Source organism: Amblyomma americanum, chromosome 11 (genome assembly GCF_052857255.1).
Source record: "Amblyomma americanum isolate KBUSLIRL-KWMA chromosome 11, ASM5285725v1, whole genome shotgun sequence".
NCBI lineage: Eukaryota > Metazoa > Arthropoda > Arachnida > Ixodida > Ixodidae > Amblyomma > Amblyomma americanum.
Window position 1 is genome coordinate 31,638,472 of NC_135507.1, and position 17,627 is coordinate 31,656,098.

Here is a 17,627-nt window from a genome sequence, read left to right on the forward strand (position 1 = left end):
CGCTCATGCCATACTTCCGAAGCTCCTCGGGCGCTCAGTTTCGGTGGCGTGCAGGAAAAAGCGTCGGATTTTTTCGCGCTGCAGGGCTCTGGGAGAGGCTTTGCCCTGCAGTGGGCGTAGTCAGGCTGATGCTGCTGCTGCGGCTGCTACTACTTATTGTGGCCATTCCTTGCATTTAGCCGTTGTGTGTTTCGTGTGCCTGTTTGTCTGAGGGCGGTTTTTTAGCAGGCTGATCACCTGCCCACCGTTGAGGTAGTAAGTCCAGGCATACGTGGCATTTGGTCCTTTCAATTCGAAATAATTGTATAGCCAATCGCCAACGAAACTCGGCGCCGGAGTTAGCCAGCAGCAGTGGTCCGAAAAATTCCAGATGACGTCAGGCGAATTAAAACTTCCAGCGAAGGTGCGGGGTGTCGAACTCATGGCTTTGAGATTACGAGGCGAGCTCGCAACCTATGGGCCACAAAACCACTTTGCTTCTTGGAGAACTAAGACGAACCTGGTATATCCATTGCCTTATAACTGCATGTTAATGTGCAGGTGTGACATTAGAGAGGAATGTCAAAAAAATAGAAATAATAGAAGTATTAAGGAAATGGAATTAGGAAACAATGATTTCGCATTCAAAGTACGTAAGTTGCCTCAAGTGCCTTCCGTAGTTTTTTTAGTGAATCAGAATCAGGATCATGCATTATTTTCCAGTAATGATTCACTGGATGTATTCCTGGGCTAAAAGCCAGATATAAGGCTTGACAAAGGCCCAGGAACCGTTTACATGGCAGCCGATGGAACTAATGGCAGTAAAATAAGATAAAAAAAGAAAAAGAAAATAGAGCGAACATTTCGCGGTGAGAGCAATATACAAAGCACATTATATATGCATACAAAATGTGCATAGTGCATAGTGAGTATGCACAAATGCGCTTAGTGGAGGCTGAGCCCCGAACCTGCCGTTGACGCTTTACAAAGCTGACTTCATCGAAGCTCCTTTATATAACCAAGCCTTGCGAAACTCGCTGCCTGTAAACGCGAGGGACCCGTGACCAGAGGAGCAGGAAATAAGATTCTAGTTCCGTCGGTCAGAATGCGAGCCCCTCGCCCCGCACTCGACAGTTCTCACGAGTTTCCGGAAGAATTAAGTCTCCGTTAACTTTCGGCAACGAGGTCGAGAAGCGAAGTGCCCCAAAGCGGGCTGTGAGTCGCTCGGGGCACCTAATTAACTTTCGCGACGACCACCCAAAGGCGTGGCAAAATAGGCGAGACACCGCAGCAGCACAGCGCGTTGTGCCCAGGACAGCTCACGAACTGCAAGGCACTCTTAGGAGAGGGGGCCGTGGAAAAAGCAGAGGAGCCGCTGCCGCCGAGGGTGTTTCGGGAATGTTGGTGGCGGATGCAGCGGTTTCAGCTGGGAGCCGGTTGAACGCCGGAGAAAAAAAAAAGGGGGGGGGGGGAGAAATCGATCGGCTCGCGAAAACGCGACTCGGTTCAAACTGCGCGTCGAAGGAGGCGTCGGGGGGCAGCGATCGAGGAAGCCTCGGCACGGCTTCTTGTTTTCTGAGGCCACTTGTTTCGACGCGGAGTCCCGTGCCAAGCGCAGGTCCTCCGTATACGGGCCGTCAGTGTACAACAGACTCGTTAGGCGAGGCGCGAGACTTTTAATTAAACTCTCGAGTGGAGCTCCGCTGCCACCATCCCACCCACCCCAGAGCTTGCCTGGGTCGATCCTCTCTCCAGCCTCTTGCTGCTTTGGCCACACGCTCCGCGCTTGAACAGTTGCGTGCACTGAGGTGGATTCAGTAGCGAGATAACTACGCTTCTCTGTAGGAGTTGATAAACCTCAACACAGAGAAGAGACGACGAAAGAGTTTCCCCATTTTTGGAAAACTGCGGCACACCAGAGGGGGCGACATTTTCTTCGAACCGGTCACTCGCAGCGCCCACTTGCAAACAACAAATTGGTCTCACTCGAGTTGTCTCTTTACTCCAAGTCTTTGGCTCTCTGTGAATAGACTGCTGGCGCGACTAAATACTCTCTGAAACGCCATACACACGAACTTATTTTTTTTCAGAAGTTCTTTCACTTATTTGCATGGGGATCAACTGAACACTGAAGCAGCAAAAAAATTCACAGGCCCGCCTAATTACATTACGGGCTGCATGCGATGATATTAGAAGGTGAAGATGAGTTGGCCAGAAGTAACATCACTTTCGATCTGCTGGCGTAACTTTCCTCTGGCCAGTCAGAGAATTTTATGACATATGACACATTTCTTTTTCTCTGTCAGTCTTCTAATGTTATCGCTCATAATGCTTGTAAGCTGCATTTTCTCGTTGCTCATTTCGACGTGTCGGTAGTTACTCGTATGAAGCGTAGGAATTCACTGCTTAGCAGTGGTTGGCTATCGGAACCAAGTGACCATGCTCCCAAGCCCGCTGCCTGGGTTTTCGGCAGCCCTAAGCTTTGCCTGTGCTGCACCCAACTGCTGGAAGTGGCTGCGGATCTGCGGCGGACCGCTCGGCCGCGGGGTGGGACACGAGAGGGGGGTTGAGACGCGAGACGTTAATGGAGTGAACTGACTGCCATTCGTTTATATACTGACAAGTGTCAAGTGTGCCGGGAGAGCGGAGGATGCGGAGTAGGGGAGAGGGAAGCGGCACTCGAAAGAGGGCTGTCGACTGCCTACCTACGAGTTTATTCGAAACGCGACGACAGTATTCGTTATAGTCGAAGTAGCGCTTCCTTTATGATTCTTTTTATTTCGAGATAAATACAAGCCTGTTTAATAATAATAATTAATAATTGGTTTTGGGGGGGAAAGGAAATGGCGCAGTATCTGTCTCATACATCGTTGGACACCTGAACCGCGCCGTAAGGGAAGGGTAAAGGAGGGAGTGAAAGAAGAAAGGAAGAGAGAGGTGCCGTAGTGGAGGGCTCCGGAATAATTTCGACCACCTGGGGATCTTTAACGTGCACTGACCTGGGGATCTTTAACGTGCACTGACATCGCACAGTGCACGTTAAAGATCCCCAGGTGGTCGAAAAGAAAAAAGAAACAGGCTTGTATTCTTTCACATGATTTTGCGATCATGTGAAAGAATACAAGCCTGTTTCTTTTTTCTTTTCTCGCAAATCAAATATATCCAAGAGGAGGTCCCAAAGTCGGGGTTGAAAGAGAACCTCCTGTACGAGGTGTGAAGAAGAACGAAGCAAAAATCAAGGGCAGACAGGTGTAGCAAAAAAAGGAATATGTAGTGAGAAAGTCGACGTTAGTTGTAAACTTCATCAGCTATCAAATCAAACTTTTTATTAAGGTATTACATCTTCGCCTCAATTAATTCTGTGAAGAAAAAGTCCAAGTGGTCGACCTGCAAGTCGTTTCTGTTTGTAATAATAATAATAATAATAATAATAATAATAATAATAATAATAATAATAATAATAATAATAATAATAATAATAATAATAATAATAATAATAATAATAATAATTGATTTTTTCGGGAAGGAAATGGTGCAGTATCTGTCTCATATATCGTTGGACACCTGAACCGCGCCGAAAGGGAAGGGATAAAGGAGGGAGTGAAAGAAGAAAGGAAGAGAGAGGTGCCGTAATGGAGGCCTCCGGGATAATTTCGACAACCTGGGGATCTTTAACGTGCACTGACATCGCACAGCACACGGGCGCCTTAGCGTTTTTCCTCCATAAAAACGCAGCCGCCGCAGTCGGGTTTCTTGAGACGTGATTGATATTTTTACATTGATTAATTAACTGACTGACTGATCGATTAGATTGATTAATTGATCGATTGACTTATCGATTGATTGAGTGATGACTGACTGATTGCATGTTCGATTGATTGAGTGAATGGTCGATTAATTGAATTGTAGCTTGATCGGCTAATTTACTGATGAATTGATTATTTGATGAATAAACTATTAATTGGTTATTGCATTCATTGCTTGGCTGATCGATTGATTAAGCGACTGACTTATTGATTCACTGGTTGATTTGTTGATCGACCGATCAATTATTCGATCAGCCGAGGGCAGTGACACGCGAAGAGGCGACCAATCTGTCGCGAGCGGGAATATAGATTGAATGCAAGATTTTTCGCCGGCCTCTACCACCCAGTGAAACCACATGTATTATATAATTTCTTACCGTAATGCAATACTCTAAGCCCCAAATGATCCTCGTGAAATAATTCGGCAAGTGTCACCAACGCATTCACACATTTGTGCTTACTGTGCGCGGTTTTCGTGATATGTGAACGGCCGGCACTCATGACGCAAGTTTGCCGCGAGACAGTAACATCAAAACACCACTTTCATTGAAACTATGAACTACGATTTTGCTGCGCTATGATCACTATTTCATGATATTATCAAACCAATAATAACCTGATCCTCTGAAATATTGGTCATTCACACGCAAAAACTTTTGTCGACACTTTCTAGACCTTACGTACTATGTGGGACAAATCTGCCCAGGGAACGTGATCGACATCAATAGCATATAGCTTTGTTATCAGCCAGTGGTTGCAGAACACACTCGTCAAGACGAAAATAGGCCCTGGACCCTGTAATGTGGGCTAGAGAAATCAGCCGAACATTAGAGCACTTCCCACCTATAAGCAAATATCATCAGTGGCGTGTCCTGGAGACTCCCAATAGTGCCTTGAATATTGAATACTTGTCGAACTAAGTTGAAACGGCGCGTTTAATAAAACACACCCATTGCAGATTCCTTTCGCTCACAAAGAAAAAAAAACAACTCGAAAAGAGGGCCCCGAGGGTGCTTCAAATGAGTTGCAAATGAATAGAAAGAACCACCCTAATCGCTCTCCTGTGGTACTACCACAACGCAGCCCTCAAAGTCGCACCCTAGTTCTGTGAAACAACCCCAAAATCACCGGTCTGTGCACTGCCAAAAAAAAAATGAAATGAAAAAACGAAAGAAAAAAAACACGAAACAAAAGAATCCAAGAGATATGCGATTCAGCGCAGTGCGCAGTGCTGCCCCACGGCAACCGCCGCACGCATTTTCCTCCTCTCTAGCCCGAACCTACATCGGCGCTGGAAACTCTCCGAGTGTTTCGCGCGCTTTTTTTTTCCCGCCGCACATGTCGCATGGTGTGACACGAGGAAATTGATATCCATTTTCCTTCTTCGCTTCCATAGTAGTCGGTTAGAAATGGAAGTTCCAACTCGCTATCCACTGCTGCCCCTCGGGGGGGGGGGGGGGGGGGGGAGCCCGTTGCAAGCAAGAGTACGTCGAGCCACCACAGCAGAAGCAGCCCGTTCGACAGAACCGATACGGTTAAACGAAACTTGAGAAAATAAAATAAATACAATAGAGTTATCTCCGGCACATAAGCGGCAAGAGCAGACGAAACTCGGGCGATCGAGCTTCGTCTGCGGCCACGCGCGCAGGCGGCAAAAAAAGGAATCAGCGGCAACAGAAACATGGTCTCAAAAATAAAAAAAATGGAAGAAAAAGAACAAAAAGAAGAAATAGAAGAAGGGGAACAGTGCCTTAGGTGTTGTTTCAACCGGGCGCGCGCGTTTCCATTACGAGGCGAGAAATTGAAAGTTTAGCACAGTCCGCTGCCTGGATTGATGTACGCTGTCCGAGACAGCGGGTCCGCCAGAAGGCAATTGCCCGCCCTCTTCCCCTCTCGTCTCCTTTCCTTCCGCCGCGAAGGCAGAGAGGCAAGGTTTTTTTCCGCACGTGGCGGGAAAGGTGGAACTGCGACCGCAGAGCCCCCTGGAAGCCTTCCGCGGCCGAAAAGTAGTGCGCTCTAGGAGTTTCTTTTTATTCGGGTGCGTTGTAATTGTCTAGTCGTCTGACATGACGGCATAGTGTGACATCTAGAAGACGTCTAACGTGCACATATCGAAATGATGGTGACGATCTGCCCCGAGAGGCCCCGAATCTCAACTAAGATTTGTGAATTGTAGTTTAGAAATATACGATGAATTTTTCCGCATTGAAAAAAAAAACGTGTACATGTAAAGGCAGCGTCACCAATAATATTGCTGTTCCTCTGGTAGCTGTGTTCTTTGTTTTTTTTTCATTGGCGACTCTTTATATATTTGTTCCGTACGTCTCAATAAAGTCAGTTGAGAGTATGCGCATGTCCTGTCCTTTTCATGGTGTCTTTGTCTTTCAGTGCTGTAACGTTCTTCCAGTCATGACATTTTTCCAACTAGCCTAACTAGCTGCTTTACTCACCACATTACCTTATCGCGCTCCCAAGGAAGTAAATTTTTTGTATTGGTATTTCATTGCTTCCTTCAGTTTTTGGGAAAAATATATATATAACACTCATCTGCCATTCTTTCTCATTTTTCCTCATTTTGTATCATTTCACGCACGCACGCACGCACGCACGCACGCACGCACGCACGCACGCACGCACACACACACACACACACACACACACACACACACACACACACACACACACACACACACACACACACACACACGCACGCACACACACACACACACACACACACACACACACACACACACACACACACACACACACACACACACACACACACACACACACACACACACACACACACACACACACACACACACACACACACACACACACACACACACACACACACACTGTCACGTAATTTTAGTCTTTTTTTAGTTGCACCGAAGGCGGGAAAAGCTTTTCACCATGCACAGTCGCCAACAGACCTGTCTAGAGTGCTCCAACTCCATGCCGTCTGCGCTGCGCAACGCGACGTCTAGCGGCAGTGCCTGGTTCGAGATTGCGCATCTATGAATGTCGGCTGAGCATCAGACATGCGCAATCTCGAACCAGAGCCTGCCGCTAGAGGTCGCGCTGCGCAGCGCAGACGGCACGGAGTTGGAGCGCTCTTCACAAGTCTGTTGACGACTGTACTAAGCTAGATTTCCCTTAACTATATAAGCGGCGCAAATATTCTGCATGACCTAAGGCACCCTTTTTTTCAACGAGGGCAAAATTTCCGACCCCTCCCCCCTTTTCTGAAGGTCAGCTGCTGTTGCGAACCGGTAAATTAAGAAACCCGAAATTCTTCTAGGAGCTGAGACCAGCGTAGTTTTTGTATGCGGGAAAGCCAAAAGTAATTTAAAAGTAATTGCATAACTTTAAGCAACTAACTGCAATGTAATGTCGTTACTTTTTCAGAGCACGAATTAATAACGTCATTCAATTAAATTTTCGTGATTTTCTGGGAATTAATTAACAATGTAATTTGATTACCTTTGAAGAGCAAATTTGCCATGCATGCTCCTTACGCTTATTGCATTTTGTCCCTATATCAGTCCGCGTCCTCAACCTCTGAATTTTCGTTGCAAAAATACTCTGTACTGGTTATGGTTTGTACACGTGACATTTAGGCGAAAGCGGCAAACAGAAGCATTGACCGCTCCCATCAGGGCACACGCTTCCGATGAATGAAGCGTGTTGAGTGTGTTGGCTCCAGGGCGCTTGCATAAGCGAACAGCCTCGGGTCACAACACATGGCCTGCAGTGAACACAGCCGTACACAGGCTCGACTGTCACCGCCTCGTCACCGCGCAGCGTGCTTCGAAACGTGCGTGAACGCCGTGCGCGCTGCGTGAAGCCCCGGCGAACCCGTCTTCAAGAATCGCGCAGACAGACCTCCGAGACAGACCGCAGGAAAAAGTACACAAGAGACAAGCACCGTCGTTGTCAGTCGACCAGCGAAACCAATCTGCAACCATGTCGCAGCACGACTGCTTTCTTCGTATTACAAAAGAGAGTGGCTGCATTTTCGCCTCCATTCTGTGGAGACTACATCGAACAACAGTGTCGCGCGATCACGGGTGCGTGAATGAGTCGCCGTGACACACGAGTTCCGAGTCGACGGCAGGCAGGCCAGGCGACCAGGCCGGTATACACACGGAAGGCAAGCCATTCGCTAAGCACACAATGCTTTCGGCAAACACAGACGCTCTCAGCGGCATACAGACACAATGGCATCGAGCGGCCTTCAAAAGATGAAAGGGGGGGGGGGGGGGGGGGGTGAGGGCGATAACAAGTCAGCTCGAATCGGATCACACCGCCATTAAGAGCAATGGACTCGAAAGCAGCCGCCAGCGCTGCGCTGCCGCTGAGCGCGCTAATGAATGCCTCTTTGCTCCAGCCTCGCCAACGAAAAAGGTGCGCGAGGCACTCAAAATCCACCCCCCTCCCCCCTCCCTCCAACCAACCCGACTCCTTTTTATTTCTCTCTCGCTCACTCTACCAGACTCCCCAGGCCACCTCTCCTCTCTCATTCATGTCCCATATTTTTATTACATCTATTATCCTCGGCGGGCGATCTCCAACCCCCGTGGCGAGGCGCTTTTTGCTGGCGTTGTGCGCAACCGAATCATAGCGTTTGAAAATGGAGCCGCTCAGGTTTCCCGGGCTTCGGAGAAGCGAAAGGCTCTATTGTAGCCCTCCTCGCGTGGTGGCCACATCGCCCGAGGGCACCGGCGTTGTTCGTGGGAGCACCCCCCCCCCCCCCCCCCCCCCTGGTCGAGTTATGTGCGAGCGTGTTATTGTACCACAGCGCTTCGCACACTCCGCTGCACCATGCTGTTAGCACGTATAGGCGCGGCTCGGTGGGTGCGTGTGTGTATATATGAAAGGCTGCTGGCACTCGCGTTGGCTACTGAAGAAGACACCAAATCTCGTGCAGCAGATAGATAGATAGATACAGTGGAACGCCCTCTTACCACTCTATAACAACCCTCTCACTTTACCCCCCGTGAGCCGCCCCCCCCCCTCCTCCTGTCTTATCACCCCCCACACCACTTCCAGCAGCTGTCTTACATGCTCCAGCTTTATTAACTGTGTTTTATCAACAGTGCGCGACCTCTTTCTTCTCTTTCCATTCACTTCTGCCCCACCTCTGCTTTATAATACCCTTCTTTTACTATCTTTTCATTTTCTTTAATTCGGGCTATACGTTTGATGTACGTCGTGACACTTTTAAGGTGCAGTTGCTTTTTCTTTTTGTCGTTTATCGTCTCCTTTGCCATCGAGTGCCTGCCAGGCTGAACTAGAAAGAAAGAGAGAAAGAAAGAAAGGAATAAAAGGAAGAAAGGAAGAACGGAATAAAAGGAAGAAAGAAAAAAAAGAAAGAAGGAAGGAAAGAAAGATAGAAAGAAGGAAAGAAAGAAAGAACGAAATAAAAGGAAGAAAGAAAAAAGAAAGAAGGAAGGAAAGACAGATAGAAAGAAGGAAAGAAAGGAGTTAAATTAAGGAAGAAAGAAAGGAATAAAAGGAAGAAAGAAAGAAGGAAAGGAAGAAAGGAAGAAGGAATAAAAGGAAGAAAGAAACAAAGAAGGAAAGAAACGAAGAAGGAAAGAAAAGAAGAAGGAAAGAAAGGAAGGAAGAAAGAAAGGAAGAAAGAAGGAAAGAAAGGAGTAAAAGGAAGAAAGAAATAAAAGGAAGAAAGAACGAAAGAAAGAAGGAAAGGAAGAAAGAAAGGAAGAAAGAAAGAAGGAAAGCAAGGAATGAATGAAAGAAAGAAAGAAAGAAAGAAAGGAAGAACTGAATAAAAGGAAGACAAAAAAGAAAGAAAGAAAGAACGAAGGAAAGAAATAAAGAAAGAAAGAAGGAATGGAAGAAAAAAAAGTACATACGGGCGTTGTTCGGTCGCTGAGATGGGACTCGTATAGTGTCGGTACAGTAGTTGCGTTAGTTCGATGTGCCCTCCGAGATGGGCTGGCAGAAGCGGAAAAAAATATTCAGTATCCGAGTCTATCTGCCGGGACAAAGCTATTCAAATGGTTTGCTTTGACGAGACCTGCACATTTTTTTTCTGTTTCGAGAGAAACAGCAGCATGGCAAAAGACCCATTGTGAAAATCTTACCGACCTGGTTTTGTAAGCGCTGTAGAGCAGCCCTGCGTTCGCATAACGATGAGTTGGTGAATTAATTAAACTTCCCTGGATGCGGACTAAATTGCATTTATTTTCAGCGATGCAGTTTGTTAATTTCACTATTTGAGGGACGCTGCCGCCCTTACAGAATAAGCGGACATAAAACAAGCTACACAATGTTTAATGTCGCGGTACGACTGCATTAAACTGGGTATGAAAGAAATTGATGGCGCTTTACACTGCTAACCAAGAAATATTGTGCGAAAGCAGGTTTTTGCAGGTCGACACCAACGCCGCCGCGTATCTGGAAACGCGATTGAAGCGCGTTTCTTTTCCTTTCTTGACTTGCGCACAGATGGATGATGATGAAGACAATGACGTGCAATACACAGCGCGAGATTGAGTTACAGTTTAACACGAGGCGTGATTTGCTGCGGCGATAGCCTGGTGCTCTCATGCAGTGGCTAGCTAAGCTGAACTATTCGCGCCGCCGTGTGCTCGAAACCCAGTTGCGGCTCAAACGAGCAAAGTTTATCGATGCTCTTAACATGAACGAATTGACAAACGATGGCAGTTTTGCATGGGATCAGGGGGCTGATCTTTATTAATAGAAATGAAGGGGACGCCGAGGTTACGTTGACTGGTCCTTTGTGGTCATGTGACCTTAATGACGTCATCACCCATCGTGACCAATCAGGGCATTTCGTGACACAGAACGCGAGATTTTCCTCTCGACGACAGCTTAAATGTTATAGCACTTAACAGTGCCTCGCATTTCAACCGATCTCGATGCAACTCCGACGCGAGGTCATGGACAAGGCATGGACAAGCCATGAAGTCATGGACAAGAGAGAGAGAGAGAAACAACTTTAGTTAGTCGCCTGCAGAACGACACCATGACTAAATGGCAGAAAAACGCACCTTGAGGAGCGTGGCGGGCGTTAGGCGCCTTGTATCCTTCAGACACTCTAAACACAAATACGCCTATATGGGAGTAAGAAAGGGAGTAAGCTGTCCTCTAGTGTACACTCTTTCATGAACGGGAGTACGCTGGAAAAAAATTACTCCCTTTTTACACCTTTCTGTTTAGAGTGCACAACTTTTCTCTGCTCGTATTATGCGTTGCAAAGCGTTTTATCACAACTTGCGCCTGTCTCTCTTTTGCGCTAGTGGGTTTTTCACAAGTGTTACCACCGCCTAGTCACCGCACCGAAAAAGATACGGGCGCAAACTCGTGTGTTGTTATTTACCTTGAGGTTGACTCATTATGTATTTGCACCACGGCACCGGTGCCATGGCCATTGGCCACAACTACCACCGGGTGCCGCTAGTTATGGGTGATCGCTATGCAATTTAAAATGAGCTCGTTCACAGTCCGATGCGACTTCAAGGCAAGCGCTTCGGGAGTAATATAGTGGCAGTGAAGTGCACTAATATAGTTTATATGTGAAATAAGGCTAAACGAAATATACAAGCTTTCCCAACTGCTTGTTTACTATATCCTGCAGCGGAATCTTTATATCACAAAATTTATATGCGTTGTACAATAATAATAATAATTGGTTTTTTGAGGAAAGGAAATGGCGCAGTATCTGTCTCATATATCTTTGGACACCTGAACCGCGCCGTAAGGGAAGGGATAAAGGAGGGAGTGAAAGAAGAAAGGAAGAATAGGTGCCGTAGTGGAGGGCTCCGGAATAATTTCGACCACCTGGGGATCTTTATGCGATGTCAGTGCACGTTAAAGATCCCCAGGGGGTCGAAATTATTCCGGAGCCCTCCACTACGGACCTATTTGTTCCTTTCTTCTTTCACTCCCTCCTTTATCCCTTCCCTTACGGCGCGGTTCAGGTGTCCAAAGAAATATGAGACAGATACTGCGCCATTTCCTTTCCTCAAAAAACCAATTATTATTATTATTGTACAAATAAAAATTTACCTATTACAACGTTTCCAGCGAATTGAAAAAAAAAGTGCGTACACATCACTGGACTAGCGCAATGCGAAGAGTATACGCGTCGTCTGCAAGCAGAAATGGGCGCAGACGGGAATCCACGCAAAAAAACACACACCAGGATAATCGCACTGCGACCTTTCCGAACCCTCGTCGGGGCTCGGGCAGCATGTGAAACAGCCCTTAGACTGCACGGCTTGCCACCACAGCTCTCGAGACACAAACACAAACAAAGAGAGCGGGGAACCTGCAATGTAGGCAAGAGGGACGCGAAACAGTCGGCGGAGGAGATCGCAGGTGGCGGGGACGCGAGCCGCCTCTTTGTTGTTTCCGGCGCCGATGTAGCAGCCTCGCTGTATAATGACAAAACAGCCGCCGCGCCTGCGAGAGTCTGGCGCTGACAGCGCAGGGGAACGGGGCGCGACGGAGCAGTGGAATAATCGGGTGTCGAGGAATAGCCACGCGGGTACAGACGTCCGCAGACACGCCCCGGTCGCGACGAGGCCGTAGCGAAGTACACGTCTCGTTTCGTCGCGTTCCCATGGTGCCTCGGGACACGAGGAATGTCGCCTCGCGACTGCTGACCGAAATGAGAAACAACCGGAACAAGCAAATACTATGGCGGGTGCCGGAACGTCTGGCTCCTGTGTCGGTTGGTCTCTGTTCGGAGGGGGATGTATATGCAGCAGTCTCGAAATGAGCCGGTGAGAGTGGATATACCAGACCTGTGAACGAGAAGAACTTGCTTCAATAAAAGAAAAGAAAAGAAAGGTCCAGCGACTCCACTGCCACAGGGAGTATCGTTGGATGAAGGTTTTGTGCCTGAAGCTCTTTTTGAAATATCGATTATAGGTTAGTGTTACGAAGGCCTTAATGAAGTCTCACTGTGCTCCATAAATATTTTCATTGGGAGGGGACAGACGGGGTGTGTGTACAAATTACTCCTGTTGTTAGTTCCAGGGGTGGTTAAGTATACGGCGTTCGTAGTATGCTCGAGCTGTTAGAGTCCGCTCAAGGAAAAGGTTCCTGTAATAGGTTTCAGAGGTGTACACCATTCGAGCTGGTGTAGCTAGAAACGCCAGCCGCAAGCCACATGTACTTGACCAACCAACACTCCTTATCCCATGACCGCTACCGTCCAATTCTGTTTCTTTTCAGGGTGAATATTTCGGACTTGCGGAGCCAATTCCCATACACTGCGCGTGCAATTACGAGAGGTATATTTGGTTTAGAAAGAAACAACAAAAATTGTAATGAGTGCCTTCACGTATCGATGGTGCGCTGAAATCTCGCTATTTGCCGTCGCCATGTTCCCGGGACGGGTGGCATTTCTAAAGCCTCGCGGAGCGCTGTAACTTTTCGACGAAGCGCGACTTTTAATTTTCGTGTTTAGGACTATGAGGACACAAACTGGGGGCACCGTGGTTTTAACATAATTTGTTCTTCACCGTTATTTCTGTAGGCAGAGACGGTGCGCAGGTAGGCTGCCTTAGCTAAGGTCAGTGATCGACGGTTTGCGTGAGATCTGTTCGCGCGTCCAAACGAGAGAGGGAAAGGATGAATTGAAAACAGTTATTTACTTGTAAGCGAACACTTGCATGTAAAATGCACTCGGGCTCAGCCAAAAACTACGCTGTAGAAGATCTCAACGTTAATGTGCAATACATTAGTGTAAAATGGTCATAGCAATTTAAAGGACTAAATGCTATAAAGGTGTGTAACGACGTTCACTGTAATTATTTCGTGACTTTCTCTTTGTTCATCCTTGGAGATTCCTTAAACGCTTACATTATTATTATTATTATTATTATTATTATTATTATTATTATTATTATTATTATTATTATTATTATTATTATTATTATTATTATTATTATTATTATTATTATTCAATAAACCCCTAAAGGCTCTCAGTCGAGGGTATTACATAGGGGGAGCATTGACACACAAGAGTGCAAAACAAAAAAAATGTGCAAGCACCAAGGTGCAATACATAAATACAGAACAAAGCGCAAGCAGTACAAAGCTCGTACAATGCCACTGCGAACTAGAATTATCGCTTCGTCGATCAAATAATGGTGCTGCATAAATGGCCTCGAATTAAGTGACTAAAGTAAGCGGCAGGAAGCCGAAACAGGCTACAAAGACAATTTCGCGGAAGATAAATTTGAGTCAGAAACTTCAGTTCACTCTCCAGGCTTTGCGCAGCAATGCCTGTACAGGTTTCTATCATAAAGTGAATTGCGCGTATAAACTCAGTAGTTGAATGAACAACTAGGCCCTGCTTCCTATTTCGTACAAAGGTTTAGCTGGGTGCCTCGGCAGTGACAAAACTCATTTTCGCTTAATCACGGCAGCGTTGTTTTGCATTTGAAATTCCGTGAACACTAACACCGCTGCGTTTCTCTGAGTGAATGCAGTTAATAACGGACCATTATTACCTCAGAGGCTTGGATATTAAGTGTTGGGAGCTGTAATACTACCCATATTTTGGCGTCTCGACTGCTGAGCAATGATCCGAAAGGTAAATTTTTATGTCTTCGCTCGGGCTGACAGTACGCTCTTGAAGTGAGGGGTCGTCTGTAAACTTCTCCCAAATGTGCATATGTTCGAACATGCTCTTGACAAAAATTATAAATGAATTCGGTTGCAGCACGATGTGCCGGGCAACTCCCAAATGAACCCCGCGATTTCGACTATATAGGCTTTGTTTAGAACCACTTTTCTACTGAAAGTGGGTTTGGCAACTATAACGATACTTTCAGAAGCTGTTTGGAGCGTCAGGTTAGACGCATAACCTGACGCTGTGGGAGCGCAAAAAGAGTAATGGTTGCACTGCATGCTTGCATTTGAGTTAATATAGATAAGGCACAGGGAACCCTGCATTACGGCGAATGTTTCCGAATTATTGAAGACATCGGAAAGACTTCGACTCAGTGCAAACGCAAGTTAATGATGAAATAAGGAAGAGAATATAGGTTGAGCAGGCCGCAATGGGAGAAGAGGTGACCACTGGTCTGTTAGGGCACGAAAGTAGATAGCAAGGGACACGTAGCCAGGGGAGGCGCAGAGTGAAAAGGGAAGATTAGATTAGAAAATTTAGATGTACGCTGTGGGCGCAGGGCAGAGAAAAGATTAGAAAATTTAGATGTACGCTGTGGGCGCAGGGCAGAGAAAATAGGAGATTAATCAATGGGAGAAACTCTTGTGCTATAGAAAGTGCGGCTTATGGTAATGACAGCCATTTTCTCGGCTTGCACAGAAATCATTGTCGCTGTTCGTCTTTTACGGAAAGTCAGTTAGATAAATGTGTAGCGCCAATCATACAATCATACAAGTACATACCTGCCGCCGTATTGTGCCGTTTTCGCACGGGCTTATATAGACTGACGAGCTTTGTTGGCAGAAAAACGTGACTGGTCACAGGAACAACTTCGGTAGATGAAGTAAACAGAATGCTGTGTTCTTGCTCCCAATGGAGTTTGATGATTAAAACACCACATAAGCGACCACAGCTGAGTTTCCAAACCTTCCTGAGTGCTTCTGACGTGACACTTAGTCTTTCCTTTTATCCTGATGCGAGGATTACTGGAGCACTCGCGAAGAAAGTAATCATTACCATCACCAGTCTAACTATGCGCACTGCAGGACTAAGGCTTTTTCCATATTTCTCCAAGAAACCATTTCCTGCGCCAGCCGTGGCCACATTATTTCCACAAGCTTCCTAATCTCATCCGCCCAGCTGACTTACTGCCGCACCCTATTACACATGCCTTTTCATGGAAACCAGTCCGTTACCCTTAACGACAATCGGTTATCGCATTTACATGCCCCCGCACGTGCCAAAGAATGTCTGCCTGTAAAGCGTGCTCTGCCGCTAAAAGACACTTTGAGCGGTGAAGCCTACTTGCAAAAGGCGGGCAGAGTGCGGAGAAGAGCCGTTTTTGGGTGCGGTAGACACGCACAAGCATTACACTGAAGAGGGAGCTGCGTAGAAACACCCCCCCCCCCCCCCCCTCTAACTACCCCTCTTGTCCCCGTTCCCTGTTTACGGCTTGTCCGCACACGCAGCGACCTCTGTATTTACGGTGCACTTCTCAGCAAACTCAACGATATAGTTTTTAAAATACTTGACCCCGCTGCGCGTTTTAATGGGTGAAAACTTTCTTGCACAAGGTTTATTTAATCTGAATGCAGCTTACCATATTCCATTCAGTAGATTGTTATTAGTAAAATAATCAAGAAAAGCGAAACATTAATAGTTGCGCAAATGGGGCAGTGGTAATTGATCTCAATTGGTGCCTGCTTATGCGTAGACGTAGGCCGCAGACAAAAGATTCCGCCCACGATTTGAGCTTCATTGTGCAGGGGAAATGATAAACTCTAATCAAGTATCTGACTACAGAGGGAATTGAATTACGTGCTGGGTTCACCACGCTGCGTCAGAAAATAATACACAAGTTGAGAAGCTGTAGGCGAGAGCGCCGCCATAAGAGAGAGAGAGAGAGGAGGGAAAGAGGCCACCTGCAGCCTTTCTGCCTTGGTCCAAAGCAGTGCTGCCGCCCGGCGGCAGAGAGCCATAGTTGCTGGGTGCTGTCAGTGCTCTTCTTTCCGGCAGATGGCGGTAAAACAGCGTGCGCGGTAAAATGGATCTAGCGCGCGGCACAGCTTGCAGGGGAGTCGAGTCCGCTTGCGAATGCTTTTGGTTCCCAATTTTGCTGGCTTTGGAATTTATAGAGACATAACTGCTATAAATGACTAAACGCGAAGTTGCGGCATTGTAGCTGTAATTATCTTAACTATAACAGCACCCTAGCTATTGAGGAAGTGACGGGTAGTATTTTAATGCAAAAAAGAAGGAATCAAGAAAAATGCTGAGGACATTGGGATAGGCTTTAGGCTCAAAATTACCACGTCGTTAAGAAGCGGTAGTCATTATCAGTCCGCTGATTTATTTTAGAGCGAGTTGCGCTTGGAAGGAAATTCCTGTATTCGCATGATCACAAGAATCTTATAATTTCATTGTACTTCGCAGCATCTCTGTGTTTACAGAGGATCCGCACATACTTATTGTCTTGGTGGTACGTTGAATTGCTATGAACCAAAGTGTACTGGTAAGTCTTAAGTCGGGAATTTTATTTTCAGCCTTTTTTGTCCTAGGCTTTTATTTATGGTATTTTCATTAAAAAATTACGGGAGAAAACATATATTTATTTTCTAATGCTTCTTTTTTATTGAGCCAATATTGAGTTATGAATTATACCTTGCAGCCTTAAATGTTCTGCTGTATAAAGCCAGGATATAGCAAATCCGGATATTTCGAAATGTTGGATATATCGAACACACATTATCATAGCGGAAGCCCCCACGTGGAGTGCTTCGCTGCTGAAGGCGTTGCGGAAAACAGCTGTACGTTAATCTTAATGAGTGATTATTCTATTTACAGTGTACTGGTTAGATTATTAGACATCTTATGATAGGCAGCGGCTAATTTCAAAGCACCGTCCGCAGTGGCTTCGATGGGAAGGAGGTTAGACAAAGCAACGCCTAGCAAGCGAAGTGCTGCCAGTACTCCGGTGGGTAGCACATCGGTGCAAGAAGCTCTTCACTGGCGTAGCTGCCATGTAATCTCGCTCCTAGATTTACATATAAGCTTATCCACTGCCATTTGTATACGTTATTATCATCATCACCATCATCATTATCAGCCTGCCTACACCCACTGCAGGGCAAATGCTTCTCCCACGTCTCTCCAATTAACCCTGT

The 17,627-nt window shown here is 46.5% G+C and overlaps 1 protein-coding gene across 1 annotated transcript in view; it reads left to right on the forward strand.

Moving 5' to 3' along the window:
• The window catches only part of LOC144111521 (uncharacterized), an 81,146-nt gene that overhangs the window by 2,177 nt on the left and 61,342 nt on the right, over nucleotides 1–17,627 (forward strand). The window lies entirely within an intron of this gene.